Genomic DNA, 24,770 nt, shown 5'->3' on the forward strand with positions numbered 1-24,770 from the left:
GGATCAAAGAAGGTTAAATCTCTCATTTGTCAAGACCAACCATAAGACATTAACTCATTGGCCAAATTAGAAAAAGAATGGGATGAAGATGAAATGGATGGAAGGAGAATTCAAATGTCAAACTCAATTGGTCAAAAGTGAACCAAATCATCATCAATCAAAGTCAAACAGAAGAGAAATGAGGATCACAAGTCAACAAGTTAAACATATTTTTTTGGGTAATTTTTGAATAAAAATTAAATGCAAAATAAAATAAGCAAAATATGGTCAAACCTCAAATTTAATTCAAATCAACTCCAACAAGTCCAATTAAATTCTCATAGGTCTAACATAGTCAAACAAGCTTTGACAAATTTTTCCAACAATTTTTGAAATCAGAAGCTATTTAAAAAAACAATTAAAAACAATAAAAAATAACACAATATGAATTAAAATCTCAAATAAATCTCAAATCAAATAATAAATTGATGAGACTATTTTTCATTGACTTATCATGATCCATAGGTGTTAGGAAAATATTTTTGGATTTTTCAAATATCAAAAAGTAATTAAAACTATTAAAAATTAAATAATTCACAAAAAATATTAAATGAAGTCAAACAAATAATTAAAAATCAGAATATGAAACTAGATTTTTCAAGATTTTTTTTGGCATTGGTCTTATATTTTTGTGACTTCAAATAAAATATTTATGAATTTTTGAAAATAAAAGCAATTAAATAGAATTAACAGAAAATAAGAAAAATAGCAAAAGTCCAGCGCCATCAGATCATTTCTTTAATTGACGTGGCAATGATCACATGGTTCTAAGGCGCGGATACATGATACACTTGAGTCAATCGTACTACACCTTGCATTAAAACAAGTCAACATAAATAAATGCCAAGATTAAAACGTTTATGCATGATCCAAAGGCTGGGAGATGCACACGTGGTACAGGCGGTGGAAAACACCTTCTCCGGTGAAGTACCAGAATCCGGCCACCATGCGCAGGAATGTGATGAGAAGCATGATGCCCTTGTGTGCATGAAGTTTGAATCCTCCTTGCATGGGCCTGTACAGGCACATGTAAAGCCCAATAATGGGTGATACACACTGTTGATACCTCATGGAAGTGAATTGGACGTGCAACTGTGATGGAAATAGCTTGCACATGAAGTTACAAAGTGAAATGCAAAAATGAGCATACATAGAAATCTCTTCGAAACTCCCACATGGAAAGTCCAAAAAATTTAATGTGAGTAATGGTTGGAAAGCCCTTGAAATAAGGAACAAAAGTCATATTGGGAAAAAATTCATTTGGAAATTGGAAATTTATGAAAACTAGCTGTGAAGGTTTGGGTACAAAACATGTCTAGGTTCTCCTTTGAATTTTTTATACCAAAAGTAAGCATCTTCAGGCCCTTCTGTTTCAATGATGCAAGCTTCAAATGGAAACACTTCCAACACAAAAGTTGTATATATTTTAAATATGATCAATTTAGACTCAAATTTTGAATCATTTGGATTTTTCATGAGAAAGTTATGGGCACTTGAAGTTGGGCATTTTTCAAATTCAATGACTTAGGTCCAAAGTGACCTATAATGTTTTGTATTATCACATGTATTTATTTTAGGATTATGAAATTTTTTCCAACATAACATTTGAAGTAAACATCTTAATATTTCCAATGCATTTGGTATCACCTCAAAGTCATAAACATTAAGGAAGTTAGGTCCTTGGGAAGTTGACCCAAAATTAGGGTTTCAATCAAAATGACCTATAATGTTTTGAAATGAATGATGACCTTCCAGGTTTCAAATGGATTTCTGATGAACATGAAATTTGTTAATATGGTTCTTAAGAACATTGTTTCTCTTGGGGTCATCTTCATTTGACAAACATATCACAAATTATGTCTCAGTGATCCTCAACTTAGTTAGATGATTTGATTGGTCAACTTTTCAAGGCCAAACTTCCAATCTTGATGAATGAATGATTGAGGAACCTCACATAAGCTAATATATGCATAAAATAATTAATGAAAGAACTTACCTTGATTAAATTTTATCATAGTTTGAGGTTGCTTCATGAGCAAGGCACAGTCAAAGCACAGTTGAATTAGGGTTTCCTTGGGAAACAATCCTCAAGCCCTTTGGGTTATCTTGATCAAATTGACAAATTGGGATACTAGGGAGACATATACGATGTTTAGGAGCTTTGTGGACCATTTTCATTCTTTTTATCATCTTCATCTAGCCACTTCATTGAGCTTATGAGCCTCCTAGGAGCATGGGAGCACATGATCACTTGAGCTTCAAAACAGAAAGAGTTAGTGACATATTTTTGTGCTTTTGGTTAGTAATCAAAACAAGAAAAGCAATAATATACAATACAAGCATGCTTGGTGGTCTCAAACCAAACTCACACAAGTTCCAACCCTAGGGTTAAGGAGCCAAACATGCTATGATCCTTGAGGCAATGCACTGAGCAATGATATGTTGCCATGAGAGAACTTAGGGTCAAAATTAGGGTCTTACAGTTTCCACCTCTCGTCTACCACTAGATTGTGTTTTGACTGCACCAATAATATGGCAGAATATGAGGCATGTATCTACGGTCTAGAGGCGACAATCAACTTGAGGATCAGGATTCTCGAGGTATTTGGTGATTCAACTTTGGTAATCAGTCAGGTGAAAGGCGATTGGGAGACTCAGGATAGCAAGTCGATACCTTATAAAGAGCATATCATAAAACGGATACCCTATTTTGACGAAATATCTTTTCATCACATCTCTTGGGAGGAAAATCAATTAGCATATACTCTAGCCACGTTGGCATCTATGTTCAAAGTCAAATGGAAGAATGAAGCACCATCCATCCAGATTGACCACTTAGATGAACCAGCATATTGCCTAGCAATTGAGGTCGATCCTGACGATAAGCCTTGCTTCTATGACATAAAAACATTTCTGGAGAAACAACTATTCCCGAGGGTATATCCATTACCGATAAGAAAGCTCTGAGAAGACTCTCTTTCGAGTTCTTCTTAAACGGTGATGTATTATCCAAGAGGAATTATGATTCTGCACTACTCAGATGCATGGATAGACACGAAGCTAGTACGATCATAAAGTCAATACACGAAAGCTACGAGGGTGTACATGCAAAGGGTCCTGCTATGGCCAAGAAGATTCTTCGGGCTAGTTACTATTGGACGACAATGGAGGTTGATTGCTATAATTTTTTGAAAAGATGCCATGAGTGCCAAATATATGGTGATAAGATCTTTGTGCCCCCAACTCCATTGAATGTCCTGACTTCCCCTTGGCCCTTTTCTATGTGGGGCATCGATATGATTGGAATGATAGATCCCAAAGCTTCCAATGGACATCGATTCATCCTAGTCGCTATTGATTACTTCACGAAATGGGTCGAAGCTGCTTCATATGCTAATGTCACTCGACAATTGGTTACCCAATTTATCAAGAAAGAGATAATCTGCCACTATGGGATACCTAGCAAGATCATCACTGACAACGCTATTAACCTCAACAACACTATGATGAGGGGAGTTGTGCGAAGAATTTAAGATTGAGCACCACAACTCTTCACCATACCGGCCCAAGATGAACGACATCGTAGAAGCAACTAACAAAAACATAAAGAGAATCGTCCAGAAGATGGTCAAGACATACAAGGACTGGTATGAGATGTTACCCTTTGGTCTGCACGGTTACAGAACCTCGGTCCGCACATCCACCGGGGCAACTCCATACTCGATGGTTTATGGAATAGAGGTTGTCCTATCGATTGAAGTCGAGATTCCTTCACTCAGAGTCATCATGGAAGCTGATCTTGATGAAGTTGAATGGGTTCAATCTCGGTATGACTAGCTGAATCTGATTGAAGAGAAGCGTTTGATGGCTGTCTGTCATGGTCAGCTATACCAAAGACGTCTCAAATGAGCTTTTGACAAGAAGGTCCTTCCTCGTGCATACCGCGCTGGAGAACTCGTGCTTAAGAGGTATTCTTCTATTCACTCAGACCCACGAGGCAAATGGACTCCCAACTATGAGGGACCTTTCGTCGTTAAAAAGGCCTTCTCAGGTGGGTCTCTAATCCTCACAACAATGGATGGGGAAGATTTGCCTTCGCTAGTGAATGCAAACATATTCAAAAAATATTATGCCTAAAAAAGAAATGATGAAATCCCGCTATATTAATCTCCGCAAGGTTAATCTAGGAAAAAATGGTCATCCCGATGGTCCAAAAAATGATTTGTTCATGCAAAAGTTAGGGAATACATATGAAGCTCGCTAAGCCGAAAACTCGAAAGGGAGGCTTAGGCAAAAAGGAGCATCCCGGTGGACGAAAAGAATTGAAATGTCCAGGAAAAAGTTAGGGATAAAGGCATTGACTATGCTCCTTGAGCCCTTACGCTACAAGCTAGATATCAAAGGGTCAAAGACCGATCCAACCACCGTCGACCGAAGCAGGGTCGTGGGATTCGGATTATATGGTAGACTAAGGCCAATGTTGTAATCAATGGAGAAAAATATACAAAAATACTTCCCATTGCCATTTCAATTATTTTTTCAATTTTTGCAAAACTCTCATTAAGGGTGTCTGCGTCCTTGTATTCACCATATGTATAGACTTCATATCAATAAAATATAGTTATTCCATCAAACATTCTCCTCTGTGTTTTGTATGCAAAATAATTGACTTGTTTTACTCACATAATGCTTTAAAATAATAAATTTTGGGGAATAATAAAAAGCTACAATAAAGAGAAAACACTTTGCATTACTGTTAAAACCCGATGAACCTGAAAGATGATCGATGATTCAAAAAGGGGTTTCGCTTGAACACATGTGACACTCAATTGGGTGGGATGTCATGCTGGTTCCAGCATTTCAGTGCTCCTTAACAGGCAAAGATTCCTTAACAGCAGTATTGTCCTCACGACAACTATGTTTCGATGACGAGTCGGAGCCCCCATCACAATAAAGACTCATATCCCTATAAATGACAAATAATCTAGCAAACATGCATCATAAAAAATAATCATACATCATGCACCATATATAACATCTTCCCTACACTGGTGGTAGAACCTCAACCACCTGTTCAGGAAAATTTCGGGCACATCGGTATTTAATCACCTTCCACCTTGAATACCCGAAAAGCTCCCGCAATTCTTGTATTCAGGTCCAAGAAGATTAAATAGGGGCATATGTTGTACCCTAAAATTTTCCCTCCCCTTTCTCACCTATCCTTCAAACCACTTGATCGATAGATCACTTGCATATATTCATAATTCATCCACATGCATCATTCATCATGGATTCAGAAGAAGCTTGGGCTTATGAAGCTAGGATTTGTGCGGATATCAAAGCTCAAAGACATGATCTAATCATACCATAAACCTGAGGGGTGTAGCGATAAATTCATGATCATCAAGCTATGGATAAACAAGACATCAAATAACAAGAGTCGCCACCGCGCTTTTATTGTTTCCAAGGGAAAAGGGAAAAAGTACGAACAAAACCCAAAAGTAAGAAGTTTTCAAATCAAAACTAATAAAATGTCAGAGATTACAGGTAAGGGGCTTCGTTACACAGAGGGAAGGTGTTAGCACTCAAAATGTCCTAGGTACTCCTAGGGAGCCCTTTTTTGTGTGCATATGTATTTTGGACAAAGTGATGTTTACAAACAAAAAGAATGGGGGGATGAGAAAAAAATTCATTGATTATATTTTTGTGTTTGACAAGACCTTCGGACTTGTGCCTACGTACCAACATAAAAATGAGGGATTAAAACCTCGTAGTTCGTGGTACAAATTTCAAAGTGGATGCATTGCTTTTAATAAAAAATTAAGTTTGAAAGGCACAACTGCCTAGAAAATGGTTTGAATGAGTTAGTTCTTTTTGAATTTTGAAAATTTTAAGTCAAGTATAGTTAAGTATATTTACAAGTTTGATTTAAGAAAAGAAGTTTGAAAATGTAATGGCATAAGACCAAAGTTTCTAATTTGCAAAGGGTCTAAGTTTAGAAAATAACAAGTTCAAACAAAGAAGTTTTTAAAAGGAGGGAGAGATTTTGAAATTAAAGAGATGGGGAGGAGATGAAGAGACTAATCCTAAGCACAAATTTAAAAGTTAAGAGTTGAAAAGATCTGACCGATGGGTAGCAATCCAATAGGCAAGAATGCCATATAGAAACCTCAAATTCCCTTGGATATTAGAATCAAACAACAAACAATGCATACAATATTATCTTGAAGAGCAAGGCATCAAATAAAGATAGCCCCATCTAAACATTAGCCACTCCATGAGCTCCTTCAAATTTGCTCATGTAACAGATGAATTCCATAAGTCACAGGTTCAAAATAACAGCTACACAATGATCATGTTGCAAATGAACTCAAAGGGATCTTCAATGATGTATCAGATGAAGTTTCAAATTGCAAGCACTTGATTACATGAAAGTTGGCATTGGCCAATTCCTTTTGTATAGGGATGTTGCCTAAATCCTAAGTCCAAATGTCCAAGATCAAATCAATAGTCCACACAATAGTTTTTTAGGGTTTTTGTTTCTTATTATGTACATTAATGGGCAAAGACCACACAAGCAAACAAAATACACACAAACAAGATATATCACACAATATGGTCCAAGTGGACAAAGTGAAAAGGCATTAATATAAACAATTAGAATGGTATGAATAATGGCAAATGAATAGAGATTTAAAATTAAAGTGCATTAAAAGTAAATGGCTTGAAATTAAATATTAGTGGTAATAAATTAGAAGTTAGTATTGCTTTTGCTTTTATTTTTATTTTTTAAGTCATTCTTTGGAGAACCCTCAACCCACTTATCACAAGCATGGATCCTTGAACCAAGACATCTTCCAAAGGAAGAAAAAAAGGCCAAGTTGCCACCCAATACCATGAAAGAGGGGAGACTTACAATCTCACTAACTAGAATGTTATGTCTTTTTGTGTCAAAAATTTAGCGCTATGTTAAGCAATCGTAATTGGACTTATGTAGAAGTCACAACTATTTGAGATCGGGCAATAGAATTTTGGTGTTAATGCATGTTAGAGACATAGTATAATGGACTATGCCCATGAAACATACCAAACACAAAAAGAATTTGCAAAAGAGGTGACCTAATCTCATCCATACTTATGTTAATTTTTCAATCAACTAGCCTTAGGATTTAGAGACATCTTAGACCAAATGAAATGGATGCATAAAGAAGGGGATAAATGAAGAGGGAGGGGAATGGATCAAAACTCAAATTAGTCAAAGGAGGACTTTTACCAAATTAAGATCATTCATTCATTTTGGGAGATGGAATGTACATTCCATCAATCCCCTAATTCCAATGATCTTAACCTAGCAAAGTCAAATCAACCTTGACCAAGGCCCAACAACACAAGTCAAACTTATACAAACCATCAAAATAGCTCAACATAATTATTTGGCATTTATTCAATTAAAAATACTAAAAATAAAGCATTAAATTAAATATGGTTTGTCAAATTCCTAAAACCTCATTAAAACACCAAAAAAATGGCCATGAGATTTATCATAGGTCAAACAAGGTCAAAGGACCTTAGAGAAAAAATTTCAGAATTTTTAGAGACTTAAAAGTATTTTTAAATAATTAAAAATATTCACAAAATCAATTAAATCATGAAAAATATTAATAATGATCCAAAAAATGATTTTAATTCAAAATATGAAAGAGGAATTTATTTAAATTTTTTTGGTGAAGCTCTCATATTTTTTGGATCAATATTAAAATTAATATGAATTAATGAAAATCAAATGAAATAAAATAAAAATTAAAAAATCAAAAAAACGTGGACCACTTGATCTCTCTCATTAATTGAGGTGAAAGATCAAGTGGATGGAAACGTGCGTTCCATGGTGGAACTCAGTCAGTGCGCCACACGCGTGGTAATCACAACCAACACCCAAGATTAAAACATTTTAAATGAGATCAATGGCTCAGAACCTGTCCAGCACACCACCGGCGCTGAACCTCCGGTCACCTTCTCAGGCGAGGTCCACCAGACTGGCTCACTCATCACCATCAAGAAAATGAAAAAACAGGACATGATCTGAAAGAAAAAAATGGCGTAGAGCACGAATCTGACCTCAATTTCAACTAACTCCAAATATATAGAAAGATATGAGGAGTTGAATTTCGAGGTATGTTAACTGAGTTGCTTCAATTTGACCTCAAAGCAACTCAATCTTCTTGCCTACATTGGTAGGACTTCAGACTGAAGGAGAAGAGCGATCCAAAACGCAGCGGAATTTAAAATTTCTCCTTTAGTGATCCTTACGAATGGGCATGATCAGTGATATAACCGTTACCTCTTGTGGCGATTGTAACCTTTGATGCAGATCTACGGAACGATCACGAACGTTGAACGATGACAACGCCTCTACTCAGTCCACACGAACGAATTCCTTCAATCTCAGTGCTAGCTGCTACGAATGAAGGCTTTGAGTGTGTGTGTGTGTGTGTGTGTGTGTGTGTGAGAGAGAGAGAGAGAGAGAGAGAGAGAGAGAGAGAGAGAGAGAGAGAGAGAGAGAGAGAGAGAGAGAGAGAGAGAGAGAGAGAGAGAGAGAGACAAAATTGCAACTGCACAAATGCTTCTACACAAGGGTTCTATTTATAGAACCACTTGTGTGGATGTAATACCCCAAAATTTACCCTTCATTTTTCCTGGAAGCATACGCTTTACACCTCATGCATGCATTCATTTTTAGGTCATTTAGCATTTGCATTTCATCATGGAAATCGGAATCGGATCCAAGAAGCTTGAACATCATCCAGGACACTTTATGGGCTCTATTTAGATGATCAGTCAACACAAGGGAAAGACTTGAGTTACTTCCAACAGGGGTCTATTCGTTAGTCAAAACGCTAATCTTGAAGGAGCAAAGGTTTGTTCATGAGAGAGAGAGAGAGAGAGAGAGAGAGAGAGACAAAATTGCAACTGCACAAATGCTTCTACACAAGGGTTCTATTTATAGAACCACTTGTGTGGGTGTAATACCCCAAAATTTACCCTTCATTTTTCCTGGAAGCATACGCTTTACACCTCATGCATGCATTCATTTTTAGGTCATTTAGCATTTGCATTTCATCATGGCAATCGGAATCGGATCCAAGAAGCTTGAACATCATCCAGGACACTTTATGGGCTCTATTTAGATGATCAGTCAACACAAGGGAAAGCCTTGAGTTACTTCCAACAGGGGTCTATTCGTTAGTCAAAACGCTAATCTTGAAGGAGCAAAGGTTTGTTCATGAGCTGTCATGCTCGCTAGGCGAAGCCCACGTGTTTTGAAAAAAATAAAAATAAATAAATAAATAAATAAATAAAAGAAAAAATCTTGGACTTGGACCTCTCTCATTTGAGCCCACAGGTCCACAAAAATCAGGTTATAAATTCAGAGTTTCAGTAGAACAAAAGGCCATTCTATTCCTATTACCCTGTCTGGGAAAAAGATAGTGAGAGAAGAACCCTGGGGAAAAAGATAGTGAGAGAAGAGCTAACAGAGTTCAGAGCAACCTCCAGGCAACTCTGAAAGGTTCATTCTGACTCACACACTTTCAGCTCAAGCAAACCCTAACATTGGTTTGCAAATCCAGCCGTGCCATTTGACTTCAACCGATCTCTCCAATCAGGTTTGCCCTTATTCCCATTACCTTTATGCTTTGAAGTTGAATACTCTGAATGTTTGAGGTATGATGGATGAATTTCATTAGGCTTTTGCCCACGGGTTCATAATTATGTATGAATGTATAAATAATGCCTTGAATGCTTAATCGTTTAATTTCTGAAGTGTATGCCACAGGGTTTGAGGTTTCTGAAACCCTACTGTTATCCATGAAAAACCATATTGTTTTGCTCTAATCTGACTTACGTTTGTCATAACATGTTTTCTCCTAATCCTTATCTTGTTTCACTAACCCTTTTATTGAGTTTTTGTAAAGGCTCACATGACTTTTGCAGGGATAGCTCGCTGGATATTCCACTTTGCTTGTGGGATACCATTTGGGAGATTTATTCTGATTGCCTTGTTGGCACATTTACTTTATACATGTTTGTTTTGTATGTGTTCGTATCCCCGCAGGTAGCGCGGTTCCTTCGTCAAGGACTGCCTTTTTGCATGAGCATCCCAAACCCTAACCCTTCATTAATTTTTCTTCTCCTAAACACACGTTTACTCCTTCTACTACAGGTGAATAAGTCTCTAAAGGTCGAGCATCTGGTAGATTGTGTAGTAACGTCGTCCTCCCCCAAAACATAATCCTTAACCCCGTAGTTAGCCGAACTACGACTTGCTCTGATTCTCATTCCAGATGAGATACGTAGGCATAAGACGCGATGTCTTAGCGAGCACACATCCCCCCAACCCATAGGTCAGCCGAGCTACGAAGACTCTGATTCTCATATTCATATGAGATACGTATACAGTGGATGCGACATCCGCGCGAGTAATTTTCATTTAACCCCTTTTTTTAGTAAACAACACAAGATAAACTCACACCCTTTAGAGAAGAACTACAAAAGTGGATCCCGTAGAGTACTACGGATGCGTAGGGGTGCTAATACCTTCCCTTCACATAACCGACTCCCGACCCCAAGATTTGGTTGCGAGACCTTGTCTTTTCCTTTCCTCTTTTCAGGTTTACTTCGAGCGTTTCCTTTCCCTCCTTTGGGATAAATAACGCACGGTGGCGACTCTTCTGTCATTTTCTTTCGCCGGTTTTTTTTTTCGCACACTGTATTTTTTCAGGTTGCGACAGCTGGCGACTCTGCTGGGGACCCGGTTTCCCTAAGCGAGTCCCTCCTAGCTTTTGTAGTTTGTTTGTTTATTGGGTGTTCATGCTTTTGTACAGTTATTTATTTACCTGCTTTACCTTATTGCATTGTGTACATATCATTGCTGTATCTGTTGGCTGGCTATGGCTGCTTGGTGATCTTTGTGAGATGAGTTCTATACCCGGACTCGAGTGCAATTAAGATAGGAGAATGGCATAGTCTTGTCGACTTGTGTGGAGTTATTCCTTAGCAAGTTGACTTGCAAGCCCATTCACTTGGTGGAGGTCATGTTGATATCAATAATGTCACACATGTAAGTTGTGGTTAGACATTACTTTTTCCAATATAGACCTTAGAAGCCGAGGACCTTAGTTTACCAAACCCATCTTGGCCTATTCGTAGGACATAGTGCGAAAGTCGTTCAAGTGTTAGATTTGATACGATTGTTACGTGATACTACACTCATAAGAGTCTCTCTTGAGAATATTTTTGGAATACGAGTAGTCGTTCCTCCGATAATATCCGAAAGATGGGATTATGACTATGGGAACCTTTTGTAGAACATGTTTGGCAGGTTTAAACCTTAGTACACTCCTTTTGGGTGGTTCTTAACCTAAACTCCATGCTCGTGACTTGCAACAAACCATTGATTCATGGTTGATCCGATCAGGTATCCTTAATATCAATGAAACTTGGGTGTTGATAAGGTGTAAACCATAATCCACCAAAATGGGTAGTTGATATTAAGGATAACATGATCCATCCCATGACCTTTGTTTGGTGTGCTCTTAATTTCTCTCCAGACAGTGCAACCTGACAGATGTTCAAGCAGATACAGCGATCCTAATTCCCATGCCACTGCACTGCATTCACATCATTTTGCATACCATTTTGCATTCATAATCATTCACACATGTTTATCCATTTCTGTGGGGTTTATATCTTCTACTTGATTCTAGTCGGAATTTTCTTGGTTCTCATCAACGACTTAGTCTTTTTTTTACATCGTTTATCTATTGAGAGACTGGAATCAAGGGGGTAGAATACCTTTGGAATTGATAAACATGTCATTGCATTTACATATTCATTAGCATGTCTTGTATAACAGGTACCGCCACAGTGTTCTCAGTTTGTTTGGTGTTCAATCAGCAGGATAGCTGACCCAGGCATTCACCGGTACGGTACCCGCAGAAACCAACAGAGAGTAATGGAAGGCCTACAGGCAGAGTTCGCCGAGACGAAAATCCGCATGAATCGATTCATGGATGTGGTTCAAGGGGTGGCTCAGGGACAGCAAGAGCTCAGGCAGATGATACAGAGGAATCCCCCTGCTCAACCAGAGACGGTGACTGATCCTCCAACTGGAGAGGCTAATGAACCCAATGGACCGGGGCCTATCCCAATCCTACATGTCACCTCCGGTCAATAGCTCGTTCATGATGATCAGGACGATCAGTTCCCCCTGTTGCAGGAAGACTTTGGTATGGGTCATGGTGTGGGCCCCATGTTTAGAAGATTGGAAGAGAGGTTGAAGGCAGTGGAAGGACAAAATCCTCTAGGAGTAGATGTTGCTGACTTGGGGCTGGTCCCAGGTGTGAGAGTGCCACCAAAATTCAAGGTCCCAATATTTGACAAATACAATGGCAGGACCACACCAAATTCAAGGTCCTAAATTCAAGTTGCTAACATGTTCATGAACACTCTGCCAGGACCTTATTTGGAGTGCCTGGTGGGTTACAATGCCTCCAATTTTGCTGATGTAGTCTCTATCGGAGAGAGAGTGGAGAATTACCTGAGGACATACAAGACCCAGAGTGGAGGTGGATCTTCATCAGGGGTGAAGAAGCCATTCATTCAGGGACAGAAGGGGAGAGAAGGGGATGCAAGTGCCATATCTTCTTATCAGAACAGGGATAACCGGAGGAATAACTTTCAGAACTATCATTAGCAACCGTATGTTGCGGCTGTGACCATTCCAGCTGCAGCACCACTACAACAACAACAACCACAACGTCAACCAGCTCAGTACCAACCACAACAACCGGGTAAGAAACCCTCCTATCAACCGAGGCCAAGGACGATGGACCGGCGTTTCGACACTCTTCCAATGTCGTATGCTCAGTTGCTTTCTAGTCTTCAACAACTACAACTTGTGTAGTTGCACACTCTGGCTCCTCCCGTTGGTAGGCTTCCGGTGGGTTATGATGCCAACGCTAGGTGTAACTTCCACTCTGGGGCACCTAGCCACAATATTGAGAACTGCAAAGCTTTTAAGCACGTAGTTCAGGACCTTATTGATTAAAAGGCCGTTAACTTTGCACCAGCTCCTAATGTCGTCAACAATCCCATGCCCCAGCATGGTGGAGCCAACGTTAACATGGTTGAAGGAGAAGTTAAATTAGTCTCTGCGATCAACGATGAAGATGGGGATAGTGATTGCAACATCGATAACTGGGTGCGTCCGAGGATCCTGGGTGAAGTTCTCAATAATTGGTCTTCTGAGGAGATTGTCCAAGCCACTTGTCTGGAGGAGTAATTTTCTTTGTTTATTCATGCATATCCAAGTCTTACGTTCCGCCAGGGCGTAATGACTAATTGTAGGGCTCATCTATGTGACACTTGCATTTTTTATCATAAATAAAGGACGTCTTTTTGCATTCAAATATTTCGTTCCCTGTCTTTCTATTTTTGCAGTTTTTCAAAAAAAAATGGCAATGTTTTGTTTAGTTTCCACTTTTTTTTTTCACACTCATAAGCACATACCATCACTCATGCAGATGCACATCACCGGATCCTATTGATAACGGTTCTGCTATGGCTCGCTTCGACTTTGAAAATCCAATCTTTCAAGCTGAAGAAGAGGGTGATGAAGACTGTGAACCCCCTGAAGAACTTACCATGTTATTAAAACAAGAGGAAAGGGTCATTCAACCGCATCAAGAGTCTGTTGAAGTGATTAATCTCGGCACCGAGGACGCCAAGAGAGAAATCAAGATAGGGGCTGCTTTGGAAGACAATGTGAAGAAGGGGTTGATTGAATTGCTGCAAGAGTATGTTGACATCTTCGCTTGGTCTTATCAGGACATGCCAGGGCTTGGCACAGACATCGTGGTACATCGCTTGACGCTCAAAGAAGGTTGTCCTCCGGTCAAGCAGAAGCTCAGAAGAACAAGACCAGAGATGGCTGTCAAGATAAAGGAAGAAGTGCAAAAACAATTGGATGCGGGGTTTCTAGCAGTCACAAATTATCCGTCATGGGTTGCAAATATCGTTCCAGTACCTAAGAAGGATGGAAAGGTACGGATGTGTGTTGACTACCGGGATCTGAACAGAGCTAGTCCTAAAGATGATTTCCCCTTGCCTCACATTGACGTTTTGGTGGATAACACGGCTCAGTTCTCGGTATTGTCCTTCATGGATGGCTTTCCTGGCTATAATCAAATTAAGATGGCACCAGAAGACATGGAGAAGACAACATTCATAACCCCATGGGGCACCTTCTACTACAAGGTGACGCCGTTTGGTCTGAAAAATGCCGGAGCAACATATCAGCGAGCGATGGTGACTCTATTCCATGATATGATTCATCATGAAATCGAGGTTTATGTTGATGATATGATTGCCAAATCTCATACAGAAGAAGAACATTTGGTGAATTTACAGAAACTGTTTGAGCGTTTGAGGAAATTCAAGTTGAGGCTTAATCTGAACAAGTGTACTTTTGGGGTGAGATCTGGAAAACTACTGGGTTTTGTTGTTAGCGGAAAAGGGATTGAGGTGGATCCGGCCAAAGTGAAAGCGATACAGGAAATGCCTGAGCCAAGAACAGAGAAACAAGTCTGTGGTTTCTTAGGGAGGTTGAACTACATTGCAAGGTTCATCTCTCACCTAACAGCCACGTGTGAGCCAATATTCAAATTGTTGAGAAAAGATCAGGCTATCAGGTGGAATGATGATTGTCAAAGGGCGTTCGAGAAGATAAAAGAGTATTTGCAGAATCCTCCTATCCTTGTGCCTCCGGTCCCAGGGAGACCGCTGATTATGTATTTAACAGTACTAGACAATTCCATGGGTTGTGTTCTCGGTCAACACGACGAGACAGGTAGGAAAGAGCATGCCATCTACTACCTGAGTAAGAAATTCACAGATTGCGAGTTGAGATACTCAATGCTTGAAAAAACATGTTGTGCATTTGCATGGGCTGCTAAGCGATTGAGATAATACATGTTGTCTCACACAACCTTATTGATCTTCAAAATGGATCCAGTCAAGTATATATTTGAGAAGCCAGCTCTCACCGGAAGAGTTGCTCGTTGGCAAATGGTACTGACAGAGTACGACATCCAGTATACTTCTCAAAAATCTATCAAGGGGAGTATTCTGTCAGACTATCTTGCTCAACAACCGGTTGAAGATTATGAGCCGATGAAGTTTGATTTTCCAGATGAAGACATCATGTTCCTCAAGATGAAAGACTGTGAAGAGCCAGTTGTTGAAGAGGGACCTGATCCAGACGAAAAGTGGACTTTAATGTTTGATGGGGCCGTCAACACCAGAGGAAGTGGAATTGGTGCTGTCATTACAACTCCGAAAGGTGCCCACATGCCTTTCACCGCTCGTCTGACTTTCGAGTGCACCAATAATGAAGCTGAGTATGAAGCCTGTATCTTGGGTATTGAGCAAGCCATTGATTTGAGAATCAATACTTTGGACATCTTCGGAGATTCAGCGTTGGTAATCAATCAAGTGAATGGTGATTGGAACACTCTCCAGCCTACTCTGGTCCCCTACAGAGATTACACGAGAAAACTATTGACTTTATTCACAACAGTAAAGCTGTACCATATACCTCGTGATGAGAACCAGATGGCAGATGCTCTTGCTACTCTATCCTCCATGATCACGGTGATCCGTTGGAACCATGCTCCCAAGATCGACGTGATGCGCCTTGATAGGGACGTGTATGTGTTTGCTACTGAACTGGTAGTTGATGACAAGCCCTGGTATCACGACATCAAGTGCTTTCTGAAGAATCAAGAGTACCCTGCAGGGGCATCCAATAATAATAGAAAGACTTTGAGAAGATTGGCAGGCAGTTTCTTCTTGAACAAAGACGATGTTCTGTATAAGAGGAACTTCGACATGGTTTTGCTCAGATGCGTGGACAGAAACGAAGCAGACATGTTAATGCAGGAAGTTCATGAAGGCTCCTTCGGTACTCATGCCGGCGGACATGCAATGGCTAAGAAATTGTTGAGAGCAGGTTATTACTGGATGACCATGGAATCTGATTGTTCAAATATGCTCGGAAGTGCCATAAATGCCAGATTTATGCTGATAAGGTGCATGCGCCGCCGAACCCTTTGAATGTGATGTCTTCGCCGTGGCCTTTCGCTATGTGGGGCATCGATATGATTGGAAATATTGAGCCGACCGCCTCCAATGGGCATCGCTTCATCCTTGTTGCCATCGACTATTTCACCAAGTGGGTCGAAGCAACATCATTTGCGAAGGTCACCAGACATGTGGTTGCCCGTTTCATCAAGAAAGAAATCATTTGTCGCCATGGAATTCCCGAAAGAATCATTACTGATAATGGTTCTAATCTCAATAAAAAAATGATGAAGGAGTTGTGCAAGAACTTCAACATTCAACATCACAATTCTTCCCCTTATCGTCCTAAGATGAACGGTGTTGTTGAGGCAGCAAATAAGAACATAAAGAAGATTGTGCAGAAGATGGTCGTTACGTACAGAGATTGGCATGAGATACTACCCTTCGCCTTGCATGGGTACCGTACTTCAGTACGTACATCGACCAGGGCAACCCCTTACTCCCTTGTGTATGGTATGGAAGCAGTCCTACCTGTTGAAGTGGAGATTCCTTCTCTAAGAGTCCTGTTGGATGTCAAGTTAGACGAAGCTGAATGGATTCAGACAAGGTTTAATGAGTTGAGTCTTATCGAAGAGAAGCGAATGACAGCCACTTGTCATGGGCAGTTGTATCAAAGTTGGATGAAGAGAGCCTTTGATCAGAAAGTGCGTCTTCGATGCTTCCAGGTCGGAGATTTGGTGTTGAAAAGGATCCTTCCTCCTCAGACAGATCACAGGGGCAAGTGGACTCCTTACTATGATGGACCGTATATTGTCACCAAGGTTTTTGATGGTGGGGCCTTAATGCTTGCAACGATGGATGGTGAAAACTTCACTTCCCTGGTGAACTCAGATGCAGTTAAAAAATACTTCGCATGAAATAGACCTGCTGGACAATAAAAAGAGTAGTCCAGGCAAAAATGGGCATCCCGGCGAACCAAGAAAATGAAAAAGGTTCGGGCAAAAATTAGGGATTAAAAGTGAAAAGATTGTACACCCGGTAAGTTTAAAACCTGAAAAGGCAACTTAGGCAAAAATGGGTATCCCGGTGGATTGAAAACCCGAAAAGGGCGATCCAGGCAAAAGTTAGGGATTAAGCGAATGACTGCGTTTTGAGTAGTTCTGAATCTCATCTCGTGTCAATGACTGGAAACTTTTGAAGGATAGGGAACAGTCCAATCACTCTTTCAGAAAGCTGATCATCTGGAGGATCTTGAAGACGAGCAAGTCATAGCAGAATTGGAACCCAATAGAAATCCATTTCACATTGCCATTAGATTAATGTCTGTTTTTATCTGTTGTGTGATTACCTCTTTCCAGGGATTGCTTCCTGATGTAAATGCCTATTCAGAGGCCGTTCAATCAATAAAATCATGTTATTCAGTATATCTCTGTTTTCATTTTCATTTTTCTGTTTTGTTTGCAAAAATGACGTCCGAATTTTTGATAAACATTGCATCATGACACATAAGAGCTTTACAGGTACATGCTTAATAAACATTTAAAATTGCTATAAATTTTAAGTGCTTTGGATCGTCTATTCAGAACAGGTACCCTCGGGGCATTTCCTTAAAATCCCCTGCAGATGATCGTGAATGTTTTCCACCAACAGACGAATTCGGTATCTTATCCCTGCAGAGCTGATCAGAGCGTTGGGTTCTTCAATCCTCACCAGGTTCTCACCACTGTACCTCCCCCCAAGCGGTGGTTTCAGATTATACACTCCCCAATAGAGTTAACAGTGTCAGACTATATACCCCCAGCAGAGTCGACAATGCCAGACTGTATCTTCCCAGCAGAAGCGGCTGCTCCTCAGAGTTCGAGGCCAGATCGATAATCCCAATGCCAGATCCATGGTTTCTTTCCTTGAAGCAGAACCTCGGTACCGTATCGGTGTTTGCTTCCCCTGCTGAGTCATCTCTCGCAAATCGTGGTTGCCAGAACCACTATCGCTTTCCCCAACTGCAGGTTTTCAGTGCCGTTCTCTCCCCAGTCAAAATCTCGGTATTTCGTCATTGCTAGAACACCGTGTGGCGAGTCATTTCCCCACAGAATTCTTTGCGCTGTGCATCTCCAGCAGCCTTGCCAGGGTTTAGAAGATGGTGATCATTTCCCCAGCAGATCCCCTTGCCTCAGCTTGGCATTCTACCCAACATTTCGCATCCCTGCATGTAGAATCACATTGCATTGCATCCTTCCAAATCGCGTAGCATTTCCATTTTCATGGAACATTACGCCATTGAAAAATTCAAACATACGCATGTAAGCATAAAACATTCTCGGTATCCCAAGTGATAAGCCAGAAGTTGTTTCCAGTACTCAGACTGAAGATTGTTCATGACTTACCTTTGTTATCCCCAGCAAGTGTCGTTGGCCCAGGCGCCGCCTCTATTATCGTTCCCTATTTCTGTCGATGCTGACAGGTATGAAGTTTCCGGTATTCAGACCGAAGTGGCGTTCAGGCCAGTTTTCCGATGTTCAGATCGAACAAGTTTCCGACATTCAGGTCGATGCAACTTGTGGCGTTCAGGCCAGTTTTCTGATGTTCAGATCGAAGAAGTTTCCAACGTTCAGGTCGATGCAACTTGTGGCGTTCAGGCCAGTTTTCCGATGTTCAGATCAAAGAAGTTTCCGATGTTCAGGTCGATGCAACTTATGGCGTTCAGGCCAGTTTTCCGATATTCAGATCGAAGAAGTTTCCGACGTTCAGGTCGATGCAACTTGTGGCGTTCAGGCCAGTTTTCTGATGTTCAGATCGAAGAAGTTTCCGACATTCAGGTCGATGCAACTTATGGCATTCAGGCCAATTTTCCGATGTTCAGATCGAAGAAGTTTCCGAAGTTCAGGTCGACGCAACTTGTGGCATTCAGGCCAGCCTCTCGGTGTCCAGACCGATATTAATAATCTCATATCTCCCGATGTTCAGATCGAAGTCATTTCCAGTATTCAGACCGATGAGCGGCATTCAGGCCATGGTTATTTCTGTGTTACCATTTATTTTGGTATCCAGGTTAACATTCTTTTTCCGTATTCAGACTGTCTCTCACCGTACCAGACAGATTCTTCTTTCAAGACCACCTCTTTGCCGATTCTGACAGGCATTGTTACTTCACTTCACTTCAGTGCAAATTTTTGGGCTTTTATTGTATTCAATCCCTTGATACCTCGAAAGCACGAAAGCCGCTGCTATCTTCTTTCCAGGTCTCCAGTTGATTGAATAGGGGCAGCTGTAATACCCCAAAATTTACCCTTCATTTTTCCTGGAAGCATACGCTTTACACCTCATGCATGCATTCATTTTTAGGTCATTTAGCATTTGCATTTCATCATGGCAATCGGAATCGGATCCAAGAAGCTTGAACATCATCCAGGACACTTTGTGGGCTCTATTTAGATGATCAGTCAACACAAGGGAAAGACTTGAGTTACTTCCAACAGGGGTCTATTCGTCAGTCAAAACGCTAATCTTGAAGGAGCAAAGGTTTGTTCATGAGCTGTCATGCTCGCTAGGCGAAGCCCACGTGTTTTGAAAATAAATAAATAAATAAATAAATAAAAGAAAAAATCTTGGACTTGGACCTCTCTCATTTGAGCCCACAGGTCCACAAAAATCAGGTTATAAATTCAGAGTTTCAGTGAAACAAAAGGCCATTCTATTCCTATTACCCTGTCTGGGAAAAAGATAGTGAGAAAAGAACCCTAGGGAAAAAGATAGTGAGAGAAGAGCTAACAGAGTTCAGAGCAACCTCCAGCAACTCTGAAAGGTTCATTCTGACTCACACACTTTCAGCTCAAGCAAACCCTAACATTGGTTTGCAAATCCAGCCGTGCCATTTGACTTCAACCGATCTCTCCAATCAGGTTTGCCCTTATTCCCATTACCTTTATGCTTTGAAGTTGAATACTCTGAATGTTTGAGGTATGATGGATGAATTTCATTAGGCTTTTGCCCACGGGTTCATAATTATGTATGAATGTATAAATAATGCCTTGAATGCTTAATCGTTTAATTTTAGAAGTGTATGCCACAGGGTTTGAGGTTTCTGAAACCCTACTATTATCCATGAAAAACCATACTGTTTTGCTCTAATCTGACTTACGTTTGTCATAACATGTTTTCTCCTAATCCTTATCTTGTTTCACTAACCCTTTTGTTGAGTTTTTGTGAAGGCTCACATGACTTTTGCAGGGATAGCTCGCTGGATATTCCACTTTGCTTGTGGGATACCATTTGGGAGATTTATTCTGATTGCCTTGTTGGCACATTTACTTTATACATGTTTGTTTTGTATGTGTTCGTATCCCCGCAGGTAGCGCGGTTCCTTTGTCAAGGACTGCCTTTTTGCATGAGCATCCCAAACCCTAACCCTTCATTGATTTTTCTTCTCCTAAACACACGTTTACTCCTTCTACTACAGGTGAGTAAGTCTCCAAAGGTCGAGCATCCGGTAGATTGCGTAGAAACATCGTCCGCCCCCAAAACATAATCCTTAACCCCGTAGTTAGCCGAACTACGGCTTGCTCTGATTCTCATTCCAGATGAGATACGTAGGCATAAGACGCGTTGTCTTAGCGAGCACACATCCCCCCAACCCATAGGTCAGCCGAGTTACGAAGACTCTGATTCTCATATTCAGATGAGATACGTATGCAGTGGATGCGACATCCGCGCGAGTCATTTTCATTTAACCCTTTTTTTAGTAAACAGCACAAGATAAACTCACACCCTTTAGACAAGAACTACAAAAGTGGATCCCGTAGAGTACTACAGATGCGTAGGGGTGCTAATACCTTCCCTTCGCATAACCGACTCCCGAACCCAAGATTTGGTTGCGAGACCTTGTCTTTTCCTTTCCTCTTTTCAGGTTTACGTCGAGTGTTTCCTTTCCCTCCTTTGGGATAAATAACGCACGGTGGCGACTATTTTGTCATTTTCTTTCGTCGGTTGTTTTTTCGCACACTGTATTTTTTCAGGTTGCGATAGTGGGCTGCAAGCTAAAAACATCCCACTCAAGTGTATGTTGCCCATATCTTATAATATGGCAAAATCAATTAAGTGCGTGGTACCTTACCATATTTCGTATTCTACTTAAGTACACCATACCTTACGATGTTCTCTAATTCACTTAAGTGCACCGTACATTACGGTATTCCTTAGTTACTCTATCTCTCATCAATCCGTCCTTTCGTATTAACTTAGTAGAATGGGCTTAAATAGAAACATAGAAATAAAGTTTGGTCCCTAAGATACCTCATGATGCATATGGTATGAATGTAGAAGCAAATTCTCTATGGGGAAATGTTGCCACAAAGGAGAAGAAATCAGAGAGACCGAATATCCGCAAGAATATAATGCATTCCATAAGGAAAACTCGCTGGGGAGACAGAGACTATGGGAGAGAAAGGGGTTATGCGTAGGCCAGGCTACGACTTGAAAACTACTGGGGGGACTAGAGGGATTCCATAAAAAATGGAAAGACTCAGCCGGGGAAAAAATGTCTGCAGGGGAAACAAGTAGATCAGGATAAAACTGTCATACTCGAATCTTGCAGGAAAAATGATTTCACCAAGGAAATGCGCGGTCAACTCAACTGGGGAAGGAATAAACTTCAACACAGGAGGAGCAAAAGTCTATTATCCACTACCTGTCACTGGGTAAGAAAATAATAAAAGTCTGACAGAGAAGACACCCATCATCGGTTAGGATGAACATATCAAGGATGTCTCACTGGGAATCGCCACCAGGAGGGAGTATTCATTACCGATTACTGGGTAAGAACAACCTTGCTGGGGGAAAACTGCAGGAATAGGATCTACAACTACCAGTTACTGGGCAGAAGACCAAAGATGAGAATATCCGTCACCGGTTAGGGTTAACATATCAAGGATAGACTCAAAAGGAAAGAAAATCCATCATCGGTTAGGATGAACATATCAAGGATAAACTTTCCTGGGATGTCAATGAGGATATCCGTCACCGGTTAAGATGAACATATCAAGGATAAACCAACTGAATAAAAGGTAGGAATTACATCTATCGAATACTGGATAGAATACCAACAAAGAGAAAATCCATCACCAGTTAGGATGAACATATCAAGGATAGACTCTATTGAGGGAAAGTAGGATTTATAACTAGGCATGACAACATAACCCGTATCCGCGGGTACCCACCCTGAAGTTGACGGGGAAAACCCGCTTTGACTGGGTTTGTGTTTGGGTTTGGGTTTTCCCCGATTATAAAATATGGATACGAGTCAGGTAATAGGGACACTAGTACCCACCTCGAACCCGCCCCCGAATCCGCCTCGTTTATTTTATCATGTATATTATTATTTATTTTTGATGATTTAAAATATTAAATAAGTGGTCATTATTTTAATATTTTGATTTGTATTAATTATTTAAAATATTCAAAATATATGTATGAAATTTTTTTAGATTCTTTTATTTTATTATTTGTAATGTAACTTGATTTTTAAAAAATTAAATATTTCTATTAAAAAAATTGATTTCACTAAATGGATGGTGGCGGGGCAGGAATACCCGAACCCAACCCGAACCCGTTTGGGACGAGTTTGGATTTTAATTATCCATCCCCGTTTGGGTTTGGGGATTTGGGTTTGGGTTTGGGGGAGGTAAAAACCGTCCCCGACCCGCCCCGTTGTCATGCCTATTTACAACTACCGGTTACTAGGTAGAAAACCACAAAGTAGAAGGAAACCTATCATCGATTAGGATGAACATATTAAGGATTAACTCTCTGGGGATCAAAATGGGGACTACAACTACCTTTTTACTAGGTAGAATACCACAGGATGAGAGCATCCGCCATCGGTTAGGATGAACATATCAAGGATAAACTCAAACAGGGGAAGAAAGATATCCGTCACCAGTTAGGATGAACATATCAAGGATATACTTCCCGAAAAATGAATCCACTAGGGACTCTACTGATGGGGAAAACAGGGGTACTTTTGCCGGGTATTGGGCAAGAAGTAGCAAACTGCAAACTAAGAAGAATATTACCAGTTACCGGGTAATAAACTCTTAGGGGGACCCAAAGCATCTATCTAGGCAAGAGCTAGAAAGAAACGATCAATCAAGACTCAATCCAATGAGGATATAACTCAAGGGGAGTGATTCCATCTAGATAATCAACTAAGGAGGAAACTAAAACAATACTCATCCACGAGGGAATAACTCTACAATTGAAGGAGGACAGACGCCAGATTTGTATGGGGATAAAGTACAGGCATAACAGAGAATAAAGATCTCAAACAATGAATCAGTAAATATGATGATACAATTACGCAATCATGAAATTATATGAGTGTATATGTATATGTATATGTATATGTATATGTATATGTATATATATATGTATATGTATATGTATATGTATATGTATATGTATATGTATATGTATATGTATATGTATATGTATATGTATATATGATGATTATGCTGACAAAACGATCACAAAGGATACAAAGGTGTCACAAAATTTGAATCATCGATACAATCCTCGGTCAATCCACAAGAGAGGGAGACAAATGCTGGAGAAAAGAGAGATCAACATCCCACAGGCTCAACCCTAACCGGGGAAGGAGGAGATCTGCAGAGGAAAGGAAGCACTATCGAATCTGTAGGGAATTTTAAGTCAACACCATATTGAATGGGGATACAACCATACAGAGGATAAACGCAAATAGCTGCTCAGGATCCAGGAGGAAACTCTGACTGGGGAGTGAGCCGGATGGCAACTGGTGGGGAACACAAAGTTCTACTGCCGTCACGCAAACTACTGAGGAAACCCTCCTCACTCTGCTGAAGATCAAAACTAGCTGGATGATCAGTGATTATGCACAAACTTTGCTGGGGACAAACACTCCGCAGGGGAACTGAATCGACCAACTCAACTGGGGATAACTGAGGGTTAACTGATCGGGAACCAATAGTGCTTCACCCTTAGGACTTGCTATTTTTTCGAAATGTTGTTGATATTGCTTTAAAATTCTTACTTTTATATGTTTTAATGAAAAAATGATTTTGATTTAAAATTTTAATTTCAAAGATGATCATAATAAAATTTAAATTATCTGGCTGAAACAAATGAGAGTAGAAACAATTGGATAAAAGCTCAACTTTATTTAATAGAATGGTAGTCTTTAAATGACAAGACTCCGTAGATCTTTACAAAGTTGAAAATGGTAATTTACATGGAAAAGGGTTACATTGAATACAATTGACCACTAATCCTTCTACCAACTCTTGATATCCACTGTGCTTTTGGCCGCTACTAGGGACGATAAATTGATGTCAACCCTTGTGCTCAACAAAGTTTCTCCAAAACTGGAAGATCAGCAGAATGTAGTTACTTGCCAAAATCCCTAATTTTTGCATAAGTTTCCCCAAGGTGGGATACTCAACTTATCGGGAAAAATTCTTTCTGTTTTATGTCTCTAACTTTTTCCTGGGTCGCTCTTTCGAGTCTTCAATCCACCGAGACACTCATTTTTGCCTAAGCCTCCATTTCGGGTTTTCAACTTAACG

The sequence above is a fragment of the Lathyrus oleraceus genome, chromosome 5, assembly GCF_024323335.1.
Source record: "Lathyrus oleraceus cultivar Zhongwan6 chromosome 5, CAAS_Psat_ZW6_1.0, whole genome shotgun sequence".
Taxonomy (NCBI): domain Eukaryota; kingdom Viridiplantae; phylum Streptophyta; class Magnoliopsida; order Fabales; family Fabaceae; genus Lathyrus; species Lathyrus oleraceus.